The sequence below is a fragment of the Enhydra lutris genome, unplaced genomic scaffold (assembly GCF_002288905.1).
Source record: "Enhydra lutris kenyoni isolate GAN:26980312 unplaced genomic scaffold, ASM228890v2 scaffoldscaffold85, whole genome shotgun sequence".
Taxonomy (NCBI): domain Eukaryota; kingdom Metazoa; phylum Chordata; class Mammalia; order Carnivora; family Mustelidae; genus Enhydra; species Enhydra lutris.
Genome location: NW_019154169.1, coordinates 5,446,014 through 5,462,425, shown reverse-complemented (window position 1 = coordinate 5,462,425; position 16,412 = coordinate 5,446,014). Strand labels below are relative to the sequence as shown.

Genomic DNA, 16,412 nt, shown 5'->3' with positions numbered 1-16,412 from the left:
ATGCCTTTTACCTCTTTTTTTGCCTAAAATTGCTCTAGCTAAGACTTCCAGTACTATGTTGATGAACATCTTTTCATTTGCATAAGGGGCATTTTTACATCTTTTCTGCAAACTATGTGTTCATATCTTTTTCTTATTTTTCTTTCAGTTTTTTGGTGTTTTGTCTCAATGTTTAAGAATCCATCACAGATGAAGGATATTAGTCCTTCAACTGTGATGTATGACACATGTATTTTCTTTTAGTTTTTCAGTGGTATTTTAACTTTGTTTATGGGGTTTTTTTGCCATTCAATTTTTTTTAATGTTATGTAATCAAATTTACCAATTTTTTTTTATTACTTCTGGACTTTGAAAGACTTTCTCAACCCCAGGATTAAAGAGGAATTTACTTGTGTCCTTTTCTAATATCTGTATGGTTTCATCTTTTCCATTTATATCTCTGATACATTTGGAGTTTAATGGATTTAAGTTTGGAGGAATGGATTTAAGTTTATATTTTTCAAATGGCTACCCAGTTTCCCCAACACGATTTATTAAAAACTTGTGATCCCATTCATTTTCATCATATACTAAATTTCCAAATATACTTGGTACTATTTCTAGGCCTTCTGTTCTGCTCCACTGGTCTGTTCATCTATTATGCACTGCTACCACGCTGTTTTAATTAAAGAGACCTTGCAGTATATTTTCATGTCTGGTACAGCCACATCCCAGAAGTCTGGATAAGGATAGACATTTGTTGCAGTCGGGATGCTTGGGTGGCTCAGTCAGTTAAGCATCCAATTCTTGATTTTGGCTCTGGTCGTGATCTCAGTGTTGTGAGATCAAGCCCCATACTGGGCTCTGTGCTGGGAGTGCAGCCTGCTTAAGAGTTTCTCTCTCCTCCCTCTGCCCCACCCTGCACTCCTGCTCACTCTCTCTCTCTTTAAAAAAAAAAAAAAAAAAGTTTGTTGCAGTGACCAGATCTAATTTGATTTTGGGGCATTTTGGGTTTTGGGTTGTCTTAAATTTGCTTCAAGCCAAATCCTTATTGTGCTTTTGATAAATTATGAGAAAAATAAAAAATATAGTTAGTATACTTAATGTTTGTGAGTTAGTTGTTATAGCAGGGTTTTAAATAAGGTCTTGGTCCCCACCCTTAGACATCAGGGCTCTGCAGACTCCATGAAATTTTATGCATAATTTTTGCAGATATTTACTCACTTGGCTTTTTTCTTGGAAGAAGTTTTAAGATTCCATAAGATTTTCAAAGAGATTTTTTTTAAGATTTTATTTATTTATTTGACAGACAGAGATCACAGGTAGGCAGAGAGGCAGGCAGGGGGTGGGGAGAAGCAGGCTCGCCACTGAGCAGAGAGCCCAATGTGGGGCTCGATCCCAGGACCCCGGGATCATGATCTGAGCCAAAGGCAGGGCATAACCAACTGAGCCACCCAGGTGCCCCCTCAAAGAGATTTAAGACCCCTGAAAATTTAAGACATCTAAATATCTAAATATCTAAAATATAAGACAGTAGATACCTACTAATAGCCTCTGAGATGTCCAAAATTTGCACCCTACAGTAGGGAAACAGAAGAGGAATCTTCCTCCATCTATTACATCCCCATGATGGAGTATTATCCAGCTAATAAAAAATATGCTTACGGGGGCACCTGGGTGGCTCCGGCTGAAGCCTCTGCCTTCAGCTCAGGTCATGATCCCGGGGTCCTGGGATCGAGCCCCACATCGGGCTCTCTGCTCAGTGGCGAGCCTGCTTCTCCCCACCCCCTGCCTGCCTCTCTGCCTACTTGTGATCTCTGTCAAATAAATAAAATTTTTTAAAAAAAATCTAAATATATATATATATATATATATATATTATATATGTTTACAAAGTATTAATCAGAACAAGGAAAAGGATATCATAAACAAAATGATAAATTAAAAAGTGCTCAAATTTTGCAAAGACCCCACCCAAAAATCTTCTGATTAGTGATTAAACAGAGGAGAAATTCACTGTATATCTGACACAATGCTTTCTGCTTTGCATACACTGTCTTATTAATTTGAACTCTCCTGAAAATTGGTCATTCACAGAATGTGCTTGATAATGAGGCTGTATCAATGTACCAGGGGGTAGGAGTCAACATTTAAATGACTGTTAAAGAACTTATAGTTATCATTGGTTTCAATCACACTAATTTCCTTTTCTGTCCCTATTCGTGTCAAAGACATTTTCTCAATTGCTCATAATTTTCCTACTGCTGGGATAATAAATACCAACTACCTTTATGGTAATTTTTTTTAAATGGAAACATAACATATATAACATAACAATATTGTAACATAACATAACAATATTGTTATGATTATTATTATGAAAAATATAAACAATGCAAAAATAGAAACTTGCTGACAGAGATCACAAGTAGGCAGAGAGGCAGGCGGCGGGGGGCGGGGGGGGGAGGGGATGCAGGCTCCCTGCTGAGCAGAGAGCCCGATGCAGGGCTCCATCCCAGGACCCCAAGATCATGACCTGAGCTGAAGGCAGAGGCTTTAACCCACTGAGCCACCCAGGTGCCCCATTATGCTCTTAATATTTTGATGGATATATTTCAAATATTTTTTTCTGTGTGATTTTATAGAGGGATATCACTTATATATAAATCCTATAACCTGCCTGCCTTATTTAATAATTCATTGACCATAGTAGTACTGTTGTATTTTTTTTAAAGATTTTATTTATTCATTTGAGGGGGGCGGGGCGAGAGCACAAGCAGTGGGGAGGGATAGACGGAGAGGAAGAGAGAGACAGCAGACTCCCTGCTGAGCACTGAGCTAGTCACTGGGCATGATCCTGGACCCTGAGATCATGACCTGAGCTGAAGTCAGACATCTAACTGACTGAGCCACCTAGGCTCCCTGGTACTGTTGTATTTTAAAGATTTTTTTTTTTTTTTTTTTTGTCAGGGACAGAGGGAGAGAGAGAGAGCGAGCACAGGCAGACAGAGAGGCAGGCAGAGGCAGAGGGAGAAGCAGGCTCCCTGCCGAGCAAGGAGCCCGATGTGGGACTCGATCCCAGGACCCTGGGATCATGACCTGAGCCGAAGGCAGCCGCTTAACCAACTGAGCCACCCAGGCATCCCTGGTACTGTTGTATTTTAAAATCACTGTTTAGTATATCATTATCAAGGTCTGCCTTAATTTATTCATTTTATCGTCTATTAAAGAGTGTTTATATTTCTGTAATTCAATTATGAGCTATTCCCAAAAATATTTTTGTGTATACCACTTCATGTATTTTTTTTTTATTTCTTTTCAGCGTAACAGAATTCATTGTTTATGCACCACACCCAGTGCTCCATGCAATACGTGCCCTCCATAATACCCACCACCTGGCTCCCCCAACCTCCCACCCCCCGCCCCTGCAAAACTCTCAGATTGTTTTTCAGAGTCCATGTCTCTCATGGTTCACCCACTTCATGTATTTTTATAATGAATTCCTTTGGGACATTAGACATTTATTAAGAATTTGCTAAGATGCAAAATCCTAATCTAGAACTCAAGGAGACAAAATGCTATTTATAGTCTTAAGGGGCGCCTGGGTGGCTCAGTCAGTTGAGCAACTGACTTTGGCTCAGGTCATGATCTTGGGGTCCGAGATCAAGCCCTGTATTAGGTGTGCCCAGTTGAGAGTCTGCTTGTCCCTCTCCCTCTCCTTCTGTCCACCTCCATGCTCTCTCTGTCTTTCTCTCAAATGAATAAATAAAATCTTTTTTAAAAATTAAAAATAAGGGGTGGCTGGGTGGCTCAGTGGGTTTAAGCCTCTGCCTTCGGCTTGGGTCATGGTCCTTGGGTCCTGGGATCGAGCCATGCATTGGGCTCTCTGCCCAGCAGGGAGCCTGCTTCCCCCTCTCTCTCTGCCTGTCTCTCTGCCTACTTGTGATCTTTCTCTGTCAAATAAATAAGATCTTTTTAAAAAATTAAAAATAAATAAATAAAATAAAATTTATAATCTTGGGGCACCTGGCTAGCCTGGTCAGTAAGCACGATTCTTTTTTTTTGAAGATTTTATTTATTTATTTGACAGACAGAGATCACTAGTAGGCAAAGAGGCAGGCAGAGAGAGAGAGGGGGAAGCAGGCTCTCTCTACTGAGCAGAGAGCCCAATGCAGGGCTTGATCCCAGGACCCTGAGATCATGACCTGAGCCAAGGGCAGAAGCTTAATCCAGTGAGCTACGCAGGCACCCCAAGCATGTGATTCTTGATCTCAGGGTTGTAAGTTCGAGCCCTACATTGGGGGTGGAGATTACATAAGAGGAAAAAAAATTTTTTAAATAAATGTTATAGTCTCTATTTACCTTCTTCTTTTTTTTTTTTTTTTTTTTTTTTTTTTTTTTTTGAGGGAGAAAACCTTAAGCAGGCTCACAAGCCTTCAGTCATGACCTGAGCTGAAATCAAGAGTTGGAGCTTAACTGACTGAGCCGCCCAGGCACCCCTGTATTTACTTTTAAAGTGAAAATGTTGAAATAGGAGAGATAAAACTAGTATACAAATGTTCAAAGTAAAGAATGATAAAGGGCACTATTTACCCTGATAGTATGCTGTGAGACTTCATAAAAAGGAAATAGCTTGTATGACCAGAGCAGTCATTGTCATGTCAGGTCATGTCTAAGTCAAATTGATCTCATAAAAGCTCTGTGAAGGGAATTAGTTTTCTTGAGTCCTGTACAGGACTTGCAGTTTTCAGTCATCAGAGATCCAAAGTGTGACCAAAATGAGTTTGTAGTTGTTTGGAGAATAGTTGGGCAAGTGCAGAAACATAGCAGACTCACCTGACAAGAAGAGCTGAAAGGAAGCACTGCTCATAAGTAGGACATGGCCCTAATGACTTTTCATTCTTCCCAGGCTCAACTACAGCACACATGAATATAGCTACCAAATCAAGAAGTTTGCAACTACCGGGAGCTAACAAAGCAAAAACAAAAGCCATTCTGTGAAAATATAACTGATTTTAGAATATCCTAAGCTGTTATTTCATGTTCAAGGGAAGATTGTTTAAAAAAAAGGAAAGTAAGTATTTTCTTTTTTATTGCTATTTGGGAATAGCTTACATTTACCAGAACCTAACAAATCATTTAAAAATTGGGGCGCCTGCCTGGCTCAGTTGGGAGAACATGTAACTCTTGATCTCAGCGCTGTGAGTTTGAGCCTCATTTTGGGTGTAGAGATCACTTAAATAGATAAAACTTTTAAAAAACAACAAAAAAATTTAAAAATTAATAACAGAGTTATTGAAAAAACATACACTTAAGTAAAACTAAGAACATTGAAAATCATAGCCCAGAGGTAACCAAAGTAATCTTGAAGGATAAAACTCCCTAGATATTTTTCATCTAATTTGTCTGTCTATATTGTTTGTATTGATAAATCTTTATATTTGACAAATAGGATCCCATGATGCCCAGCTTTTTTGTAACCTGCTTTTTTTTTTCATTTAATCATACCCTAAACATTTTTTTTAAAGATTTTATTTATTTATTTGACAGAGAGAGATCACAAGCAGGCAGAGAGGAAGACAGAGAGAGAGAGGGAAGCAGGCTCCCTGCCGAGCAGAGAGCCCAATGCGGGGCTCGATCCCAGGACCCTGGGATCATGACCTGAGCCGAAGGCAGAGGCTTTATTGAGCTACCCAGGCGCCCCTACCCTAAACATTTTTATGTTAAATATTACATTACAAAATTTGTGAGTACTAAGAATTACTATTCTATAGAGATCTTTCATTTATTTAACCTATCTGCTCTTGTCTTACTTAGAATACTGAATATTGCCTGAGAATATATAAATCTCTTATTGTAATGATTTTTGGTTGATGTTTATACTAGAAAAAAGTATGTTTACATCCATAAAATGCAATACAACATGAAAGATTTCATACAGTGTGAAAAATCTCTTTGAAGTGTATAGAGTTGGAAATGAACCAGTACTACTCTGTTACTTCTGAAGATTTTTATTTATTTATTTGACAGAGATCACAAGTAAGCAGAGAGGCAGGTGGGGGCGGGGGGAAGCAGGCTGCCCGCTGAGCAGAGAGCCCAATGCGGGGCTCGATCCCAAGACCCTGAGATCATGACCTGAGCCAAAGGCAGAGGCTTTAACCCACTGAGCCACCCAGGCCCCCCTGCGCTGTTATTTCTGAAGCTTCCTCTGACTCTTAAAAAAATTCTTCTTTCTCACATCGACCATAGGCCAGAGTCTGAATTTTTATATGGTCATAATATTAGTTAGGACAGGCTGTTAAGCTGTAGTAGCAAACAACCCCCAAATCTCAGGGACTTACAGAGTAACTTGTTATTAACTTGATCATGCTGCATGTCTAATGTGTATTAGTATAGGCAGGGTCCCAGACCAAAGCAGACTCCACCAATCTATAGCTGTACCATCTGACACACAGTCCCCTAGGCTACCATATCAGGGAGTAAAAGACTGGAGAATTGTGCAGTCTTGCCAGTGCCTCAGAATGAAGGGACAGGGACACTCATCACCTTAGCTCAGATTCCATTGGCCAAAACCAGTTTATGGCCTTGCCATAAAGTCTGGAAAATGTCATCTCTGTGCCCAAAAGGAGAGGAAAAACTGGATAATGGTGAAACAGTAGTAATTCAGTTAATGTCTACAACACTGGCTAAGACCCATTTCTTTCTCTGTCTGTAGGAAGTTGCTTCTGTAAATTAAGCCTGATTTCTTTTTGGAGCAAGGAGGATATCCTGGATTGAGGGTTGACAAGAGCTCTGTGCACAGGTGAGTGAAGAGACTAAGGGAAATGGAAGGTTTTCATGTGAAAGCTCACTTTCCCTGTGGGAAGTCAGGAACTTTAAGTTATTGTTTGAGAACAAGCCTCTCAAAGGCTCTAGAACTAATGGAGGAAATCAAGCTCCTTCAGCATATAAGTTCCCAAAGGCACCTCACTGTCACTCATAAATCATTCCATGCATATTTCCTTTTATAATTCACCCCCCTAATGAAGAGGAAGGTATATATTCTATTATTTGTGATTATAAAATAGATGCTTAAGGAAAAACTTGAGAATATAGGAAAAAAAAGATTCTTTTTGTAGATACACACCTAGAGACAAATGTTGAAAAATGTAATTGAAAACCTTTTCAGTCTATCTTATGGGCACACACACATGTGTATATAGAACATAGGTATATTCTTTCTATAAAAATAGGATTACACTGTACATACTGTTTCATTAGCTACCTTATTCATCCAAAGTTGTTTGAGGTCTTAACATCAGCAAGTATATGTGTTGTTCATTTTATGGCAACTCTGTTTCTATGGTGTGAATATACTGTAATTTATTTATTTAATCAGTCCTCCTTTTAAGTTCTCTCCAAGTTGTTTCCGATGTCAGCAGTGTCTCCATCATGTAGCCCCCACATGTCTTTCAGATAGTCTCAGCTATGGAATTGCTTCATCAGAGGACATACCTAGTTTAATTTCTGCTAACATTGCCTTGTTGGACATTTATAAACCAAAACCCACTGTGCGTGTGATGGTTAATAGTAATCTCAAGTACTAAGGTCTAAAACACAACTCATAATTGGTTTATTCAGACCGGCTCCTCTCACGCTTCTCTGTGTTATAAAATGACAACCTCATACTTCCATTTACTCAAGCCAAACAGCTTAGTGTCATCATGGCTTCTTCTTCTTCCTCTTTTTTTTTTTTTTTCCTTTGCTTTCATAACTAAAAGTAGCAAATCCTACCTCATGGCTTCTTCTTCTTCCTCTTTTTTTTTTTTTTTTTCCTTTGCTTTCATAACTAAAAGTAGCAAATCCTACCAGCTCTACCTTCAGAGAATATTTAATCTGGTCAGTTTTCATCACCTCTCCCCCGCCACCACCTCGTACAAGCCCCCTCACCCGTTGCCTGGGTTACTGCAGTAACCGTCCACTTGTCTCCCTGCTTCCTCCCTTGTCTTCTTAGTTCACTTTCTATGAGTGATCCTTCTCAGTGTAAATCAGGTTACAGCATTCCTTGTCTTAAAACATTTTAGTGGTTCCTGTCTTACTAAAGAGTAAAAAACCAAAGTTCTTACTGTGGTGCCCAAGCCCCATGTGACCCAGCTTCCAGCTACCTCTCACGCAAGTGAGCTTCTGACCCTCCTTCTCTTGCACACTCCATTCCAGCCACCCTAGTCTCTTTATTAATTCAAGAAAGCCTGCTTCTGCCTTGAGGCATTTGCAATTGCTGTTACCTAATCTAGGAATGCACTCCTCTCAGATACCTGCATTTTTCACTCTATTCAGTCTGTCCTTACATATCACCTCAATGAAAAGCCTTCTAGAGCCACCCTTCCTTCCCCCAAGCTCCCTATCCTCTTACTCTTCTTAATTTTTCTCCACAGGACTTTGGCCACCTGATATCTAAATAGGAATATCAGCGTCAGTGTATCAATTTGTTATTGTCTCTTTCCATTAGAATGTGAGATGCACTGGGACAGGGACTGGATTTATTATCTCACACCTAGAACCATGCCAGTTGAGGTAGGATCTCAGTCAATTTGAAAGAATTTTTGACTCCTCTTTCTCTGCCTACATATCTGATTAGATGCCAGAGCCTGTTGATTTTACTTCTCTACATCTTCAAATTATACCCTTTCTCCTTATTTCCACTCTCACTATTCCGGGTCAGGTTCTTTGCTTACAAAAGTATAAGCACCTTTCAGTTGGTCTCTCTGACTCCAATTTTGCTTCTCTCCACTAAAAGAATCTGGCTATATTGGCCTTATCACTTCCCTCTGTAAATTCTTCAGTGGCCTTCCATTCCTTACTGGGTGAAAAGCAAACATTTATATTTAAGTTAGTATTCACTGGACCCTTCTCCTCCAGACACTGTGGCGAGTGCCAGTCACAGTGATGATGAGACCTGGTCTTTGCCCTCATTATTATCTTATTTCATTCATTTGTCTTCATTTTCCAACCCCTGATGTCATCTCCAGCATTATCTTCCTCTAGATTCTAGAACTAATTAAATTTAAATTTAATTAAAATTCAGGAAAAAAATTCAATCCCTCAGTTGTGCTAGGCACTTTTTAATTGCTGATGGCTACGTTATTGACAGTACAGATACAAAGATTTCCATCACTGCAGAAAGATTTGTTGGACAGCACTGGTCTAGACCTTTCCCCAAACTATAGAACTCATTCCAAATAATACACCAAATACTTTGGTCCACTGTTTTTGTCATTGCCTTTCACCGATCAGAATATTCTTCTGTACCTTTTCTGCCTAATGAAATTCTCTGATTTTTAAGTTCCAATTCATATTCTTCAACTTACAAGACATTTTCCTTGACACCACTGCCATTGAGTAAGTTAGTCTTCCTTCTGACCCACCCATCCGCAAACCATAGGAAGCTTCTTGCACCTCTGAATAAACCAGTCTTACTCCCCTCCTTAAAACCCCGGAGTTCTTGTTACTTTGAGGTACAGGTGATTTTTCACAGAACTCCAGTCTTAGCAAATACCAACCAGTGAGGAAGTGATGTTCTGTGGGAACAGATGGAAAGTTAGGAGTACTGGCCCAAGAGCCTTCTAGAATTTGAGTTCCCATTCAGGTCAATACTCTGGGTATTCAGATGTGCTTGTAAGATACCTTTTACTGTGATTTTCTTATTCCTGTCTGGTGAGCCCAGCCAAGGTTGGAGTCTTTGATGAAGCCTCTGGTGTAGGTGGTGTTTCTTTCTGGACTTAGAAGGAGGAAGTAGGGATGCCTGGGTGGCTCAGTCAGTTGAACGTCTACCTTAGGCTCAGGTCATGATCCCAGAATCCTGGGATCCATCCCTCTGTTGGGCTCCCTGCTCAACAGGGAGTCTGCTTCTCCCTCTGCTGCTCTCCCTGCTTGTGTACTCACTCACTCTCTCGCTCTCTGTCAAATAAATAAAATCCTAAAAAAAAAAAAAAAAAAAAAAGGAAGTAGATTCAGGGAAGTACCCAGGAGGTTTTGCCTGTTGAGCCCGGAAAAGCTGGAAGACTTTGTTTAGGGATATCTTTTTCTCAAAGTTTGGCCTCCTTGAGAATGAACTTATACCTGCGCTGCTATGCTCCTGGCCTGTGGGTACGGCCTTCAGCCTTAGTGGGTAAAGTAAGTGAGTCTGAGTTTTGATCCTCCTTGTAGCAGCTGCAGAGGAAGATCACCTTGGACCAGGTGGGAGCCATCTAGGCCCCGTATAGAGTATAGATTAGTATCGGCAAGACAAGGAACTGTTGAGGGCTCCTGGGTGGCTCAGTTGGTTAGGCAACAGCCTTCGGCTAGGGTCATGATCCTGGAGTCCCAGGATCGAGTCCTGCATTAGGCTCCCTGCTCGGTAGGATATCTGCTTCTCCCTCTGATACTCTCCTCTTTCATGCTCTCAAATAAATAAATAAAGTCTTTTAAAAAATAAAAATAAAAAGTATTAAAAAAAAAAAAAGATGACAAGGAACTGTTCAGGCTGGAATCTGTCCTGCCAAGGCAGTCGGATTCTATGTGAGTTCTGGAGCACATCTTCGTTGATCCATCTCTTAGTTTCCCTAGAGTTTTGGGAGTGGCTGGGTTTTGTTAACTCTGTAGTTCTTGATATTAGTGTTGGGTGGTAGGACAAGAGGGAGTGCAAGAGAATCAGAGTAGAGACATTGGAAGTACAGTTGTTTTAAGGTCCTCTATCTAGGAGTGCTCAGGCAAGCTCAATTAATGAGAAATTTCCCTTTTTCCCACTAATCTGCTTTTTCAGGACTCTGCACTTATCCAAGAGAAGAATCTAAAGAAATCAGAACAGCTCAGGTAGTTTTAGACGCCATGGCACAGGTAAGTTGAAATTACCTCTATCCATGAAATAATCTTTCTTCCTTTCAAATCATATGAACATTTGTGTTCTTTATGCTGAAACTTCCCTGTCTCGCTGAGCCCCATTCTCGTTCCCAGTCCTCCATTCCAGAGGTTTCTCTACTTCCTCACCAACATGTGTTATTTTGGTTTTTTGGTAATAGTCATCCTAAAGGATATGAAGTGGCCTCTTCTTATGGGTTTGATTTACTTTTTCCTAATGATTAGTGGTATTGAACATCTTTTCAAATGGCTTATTGGCCATTCATAGATCTTCTTTGAAGAAATCACTACTCAAGCACACCTCCGTGGCTCAGTTGGTTGGACATCAGCCTTCGGCTGGAGTCAAGTCCCACATTGGGCTCCCTACTCTGTAGGGAGCCTGCTTCTCCCTCTGCCTCTGCCTCTCTCTGTGTCTCTCATGAATAAATAAATAGAATCTTAAAAATAGAGAGAGAAATCACTACTCAAATTCTTTGCTTAGTTTTTAATTGTTTTGTCTTTTTTGAATTGTAAGTTGTTGTATTATAAGAGTTCTTCATATATTCTGGACACAGGTCCCTTATCAGATAAAAGATTTGCAAGTATTTTCTCCCAGTTTTGTGATTTGAATTTTACCTTCCTCCCTTCCTCCCTCCCTCCCTCCCTCTCTCACGGACCAGCCTACCTACCTGCCTGCCTGCCTGTCTGCCTTCCTTCCTTCCTTCAATAGAGGGAGGGGGTGGCAGGGCAGAGGGAGAGGGAGAGTATCTTAAGCGCAGGCTCCTCCACACAGCATGGAGCCTGAAGTGGGGCTTGATCTCACAACCCTGAGATCATGACCGGAGACAAAATCAAGAGTCAGATACTCAACCAACTGAGCCACCCGGGCATCCTGAGATTTTTACTTTCTTTGATGGAATCACTTGTAGCACAAACATTTTTAGTGTTGATTAACTTTATTTTAACGATTTGTCCCTTTGTTACTGTGTTTGATGCCATGTCTAAGAAACCACTGCCTGACCAAGGTCATAAAGTTACACTACCTTTTTTTTTTTTTTTTTTAAAGTTGTAGTATTGGCTCTTGAACCTTATATTTAGTTCTACAACCTATTTTGAGTTAATTTTTATATATGGTTATGAGGTAGGGGTCCAATTTAATTCTTTGCATATGAATATCCACCTGTCCCAGCACTATTTGTTAAAAAGACTGATCTTTCCCTATTGAATTATCTTAGTTGACTTAATTTAACATGTGGTAGTCATTAGGGAACTGAACAGAGGTTATAGATTGGCAAGGGAAATTAAATGATTATTAGTAGTAATAATGGTATCATTAATGATAATCCTTTTTTCCTACCTGGAGTGCAGAAGATTCCTTGTTACTTTTCTCCAACCAGGTTTTCTTTGGAGCCCAGGATTTCAGAAAGTAGCTCTTCTAAGATCCCAACTTTAAACTGAGGATTATAGCCACTCACTCCATTTGATATGTGTCCTAGGCCCCATACTAAAGTTAATCCCCAAACTGTTTGACTTCAGGGTGGCCCCTGTAAAATATTTGCTTATCTCTCTGTGTTGAATTGCATGTGTGTGTGGTGTGTATTGTTTTCTCATTGTTGTCACCCCTGGGATTTAATTTTCCTTACCTTCTCGAGAACTTAGAGAAGCATTAAATGGGTGTTATAATTTTTCCAAAGCCTAGGTGTTTGCAGTAGAAGCCTCCCCATCCTTGCCGTGTAAACATGGTCAGAGCTGGAGTGGTTGGTCTTGGTCTTAGTGTGTGGTGACATCTCCTATTTTATAAGGCCTTCAGGATGGGGACTGTGATTAGAAACTTCAGTTACAGAAAGGTCTTTGGTCTTGCAGGGAATTTATGAGAAACAAATAACCATAAAATGTCCATTTTGAGGTTGAACAACAGTTTTCATTGCGGGCCACATTTATGTGACTGAGGTACACCCTCCATCAGCTTTCTTATTTCAGGAATAAGGAAAAGTGGATGGTGAAGAATGATAGACATGAAAGATTTTGTAGATCTTGTTTAAGTTAGATGCTCCCAAGTAATGGGATGATTACATCTTATAGGACATAAGGTGCTTGTTATACAGGAAATAAAAATCCCCATTTACTATAAAATTTGCCATCACAAAAATATGCATATGATGTCTAATAAGCTGCTTCTCAGTGGAGACACTCTCAGCATTCTCAGCAGTACGGTTCTTTATTGTATGGGACTGTCCTGGGTACATGGCCCAGATAAACCAGGACACTTAACATTCCTGATGCAGGGCACTAAAAGTCAGCAGCGCACTGCCCCCAGTCCCTCAAGTACCATGTCAGCCTCCCTGCTCACCTGGAAGTCTGCTTCTCCCTTTGCTGCTGCTTTCACTGCTTGTGCTCTCTCTCTCTCTCTCTCTCTCTCTGACAAATAAATAAATATTTTTTTAAAAAAGGAATATTCAAAAGCATGTAAGCCTTTAGTCAAATAAATGTGCTTTTTATACTACCTTCATGGCATAGGCATCCCACCTAGCTTGCTTGCTTGCTTACTTGATCACCTCCTTCCTACAATACGCTTCTCCATCTCCCCTCTCTTTCCATCTTTCAGACAGTTTTCTGGATGAGTCAGGTTGTCAAAACCTAAACCTACTAATCAATTTTTTTAAAGATTTTATTTATTTATTTGACAGAGATAGATCACAAGTAGGCAGAGAGGCAGGCAGAGAGAGAGAGAAGCTCTACCTTCAGAGAATATTTAATCTGGTCAGTTTTCATCACCTCTCCCCCGCCACCACCTCGTACAAGCCCCCTCACCCGTTGCCTGGGTTACTGCAGTAACCGTCCACTTGTCTCCCTGCTTCCTCCCTTGTCTTCTTAGTTCACTTTCTATGAGTGATCCTTCTCAGTGTAAATCAGGTTACAGCATTCCTTGTCTTAAAACATTTTAGTGGTTCCTGTCTTACTAAAGAGTAAAAAACCAAAGTTCTTACTGTGGTGCCCAAGCCCCATGTGACCCAGCTTCCAGCTACCTCTCACGCAAGTGAGCTTCTGACCCTCCTTCTCTTGCACACTCCATTCCAGCCACCCTAGTCTCTTTATTAATTCAAGAAAGCCTGCTTCTGCCTTGAGGCATTTGCAATTGCTGTTACCTAATCTAGGAATGCACTCCTCTCAGATACCTGCATTTTTCACTCTATTCAGTCTGTCCTTACATATCACCTCAATGAAAAGCCTTCTAGAGCCACCCTTCCTTCCCCCAAGCTCCCTATCCTCTTACTCTTCTTAATTTTTCTCCACAGGACTTTGGCCACCTGATATCTAAATAGGAATATCAGCGTCAGTGTATCAATTTGTTATTGTCTCTTTCCATTAGAATGTGAGATGCACTGGGACAGGGACTGGATTTATTATCTCACACCTAGAACCATGCCAGTTGAGGTAGGATCTCAGTCAATTTGAAAGAATTTTTGACTCCTCTTTCTCTGCCTACATATCTGATTAGATGCCAGAGCCTGTTGATTTTACTTCTCTACATCTTCAAATTATACCCTTTCTCCTTATTTCCACTCTCACTATTCCGGGTCAGGTTCTTTGCTTACAAAAGTATAAGCACCTTTCAGTTGGTCTCTCTGACTCCAATTTTGCTTCTCTCCACTAAAAGAATCTGGCTATATTGGCCTTATCACTTCCCTCTGTAAATTCTTCAGTGGCCTTCCATTCCTTACTGGGTGAAAAGCAAACATTTATATTTAAGTTAGTATTCACTGGACCCTTCTCCTCCAGACACTGTGGCGAGTGCCAGTCACAGTGATGATGAGACCTGGTCTTTGCCCTCATTATTATCTTATTTCATTCATTTGTCTTCATTTTCCAACCCCTGATGTCATCTCCAGCATTATCTTCCTCTAGATTCTAGAACTAATTAAATTTAAATTTAATTAAAATTCAGGAAAAAAATTCAATCCCTCAGTTGTGCTAGGCACTTTTTAATTGCTGATGGCTACGTTATTGACAGTACAGATACAAAGATTTCCATCACTGCAGAAAGATTTGTTGGACAGCACTGGTCTAGACCTTTCCCCAAACTATAGAACTCATTCCAAATAATACACCAAATACTTTGGTCCACTGTTTTTGTCATTGCCTTTCACCGATCAGAATATTCTTCTGTACCTTTTCTGCCTAATGAAATTCTCTGATTTTTAAGTTCCAATTCATATTCTTCAACTTACAAGACATTTTCCTTGACACCACTGCCATTGAGTAAGTTAGTCTTCCTTCTGACCCACCCATCCGCAAACCATAGGAAGCTTCTTGCACCTCTGAATAAACCAGTCTTACTCCCCTCCTTAAAACCCCGGAGTTCTTGTTACTTTGAGGTACAGGTGATTTTTCACAGAACTCCAGTCTTAGCAAATACCAACCAGTGAGGAAGTGATGTTCTGTGGGAACAGATGGAAAGTTAGGAGTACTGGCCCAAGAGCCTTCTAGAATTTGAGTTCCCATTCAGGTCAATACTCTGGGTATTCAGATGTGCTTGTAAGATACCTTTTACTGTGATTTTCTTATTCCTGTCTGGTGAGCCCAGCCAAGGTTGGAGTCTTTGATGAAGCCTCTGGTGTAGGTGGTGTTTCTTTCTGGACTTAGAAGGAGGAAGTAGGGATGCCTGGGTGGCTCAGTCAGTTGAACGTCTACCTTAGGCTCAGGTCATGATCCCAGAATCCTGGGATCCATCCCTCTGTTGGGCTCCCTGCTCAACAGGGAGTCTGCTTCTCCCTCTGCTGCTCTCCCTGCTTGTGTACTCACTCACTCTCTCGCTCTCTGTCAAATAAATAAAATCCTAAAAAAAAAAAAAAAAAAAAAAGGAAGTAGATTCAGGGAAGTACCCAGGAGGTTTTGCCTGTTGAGCCCGGAAAAGCTGGAAGACTTTGTTTAGGGATATCTTTTTCTCAAAGTTTGGCCTCCTTGAGAATGAACTTATACCTGCGCTGCTATGCTCCTGGCCTGTGGGTACGGCCTTCAGCCTTAGTGGGTAAAGTAAGTGAGTCTGAGTTTTGATCCTCCTTGTAGCAGCTGCAGAGGAAGATCACCTTGGACCAGGTGGGAGCCATCTAGGCCCCGTATAGAGTATAGATTAGTATCGGCAAGACAAGGAACTGTTGAGGGCTCCTGGGTGGCTCAGTTGGTTAGGCAACAGCCTTCGGCTAGGGTCATGATCCTGGAGTCCCAGGATCGAGTCCTGCATTAGGCTCCCTGCTCGGTAGGATATCTGCTTCTCCCTCTGATACTCTCCTCTTTCATGCTCTCAAATAAATAAATAAAGTCTTTTAAAAAATAAAAATAAAAAGTATTAAAAAAAAAAAAAGATGACAAGGAACTGTTCAGGCTGGAATCTGTCCTGCCAAGGCAGTCGGATTCTATGTGAGTTCTGGAGCACATCTTCGTTGATCCATCTCTTAGTTTCCCTAGAGTTTTGGGAGTGGCTGGGTTTTGTTAACTCTGTAGTTCTTGATATTAGTGTTGGGTGGTAGGACAAGAGGGAGTGCAAGAGAATCAGAGTAGAGACATTGGAAGTACAGTTG

The 16,412-nt window shown here is 40.6% G+C and overlaps 1 long non-coding RNA gene and 1 pseudogene across 2 annotated transcripts in view; both read left to right on the top strand.

Annotated features, from left to right (window-relative positions):
- The window catches only part of LOC111161452, a 637,630-nt pseudogene that overhangs the window by 607,482 nt on the left and 13,736 nt on the right, over positions 1-16,412 (top strand). The window lies entirely within an intron of this gene.
- On the top strand, positions 4,895-10,820 carry LOC111161460. The gene is made up of 3 exons (XR_002641533.1): positions 4,895-5,053; positions 6,695-6,781; positions 10,760-10,820. It is a non-coding gene; the product is annotated as an uncharacterized LOC111161460 (long non-coding RNA).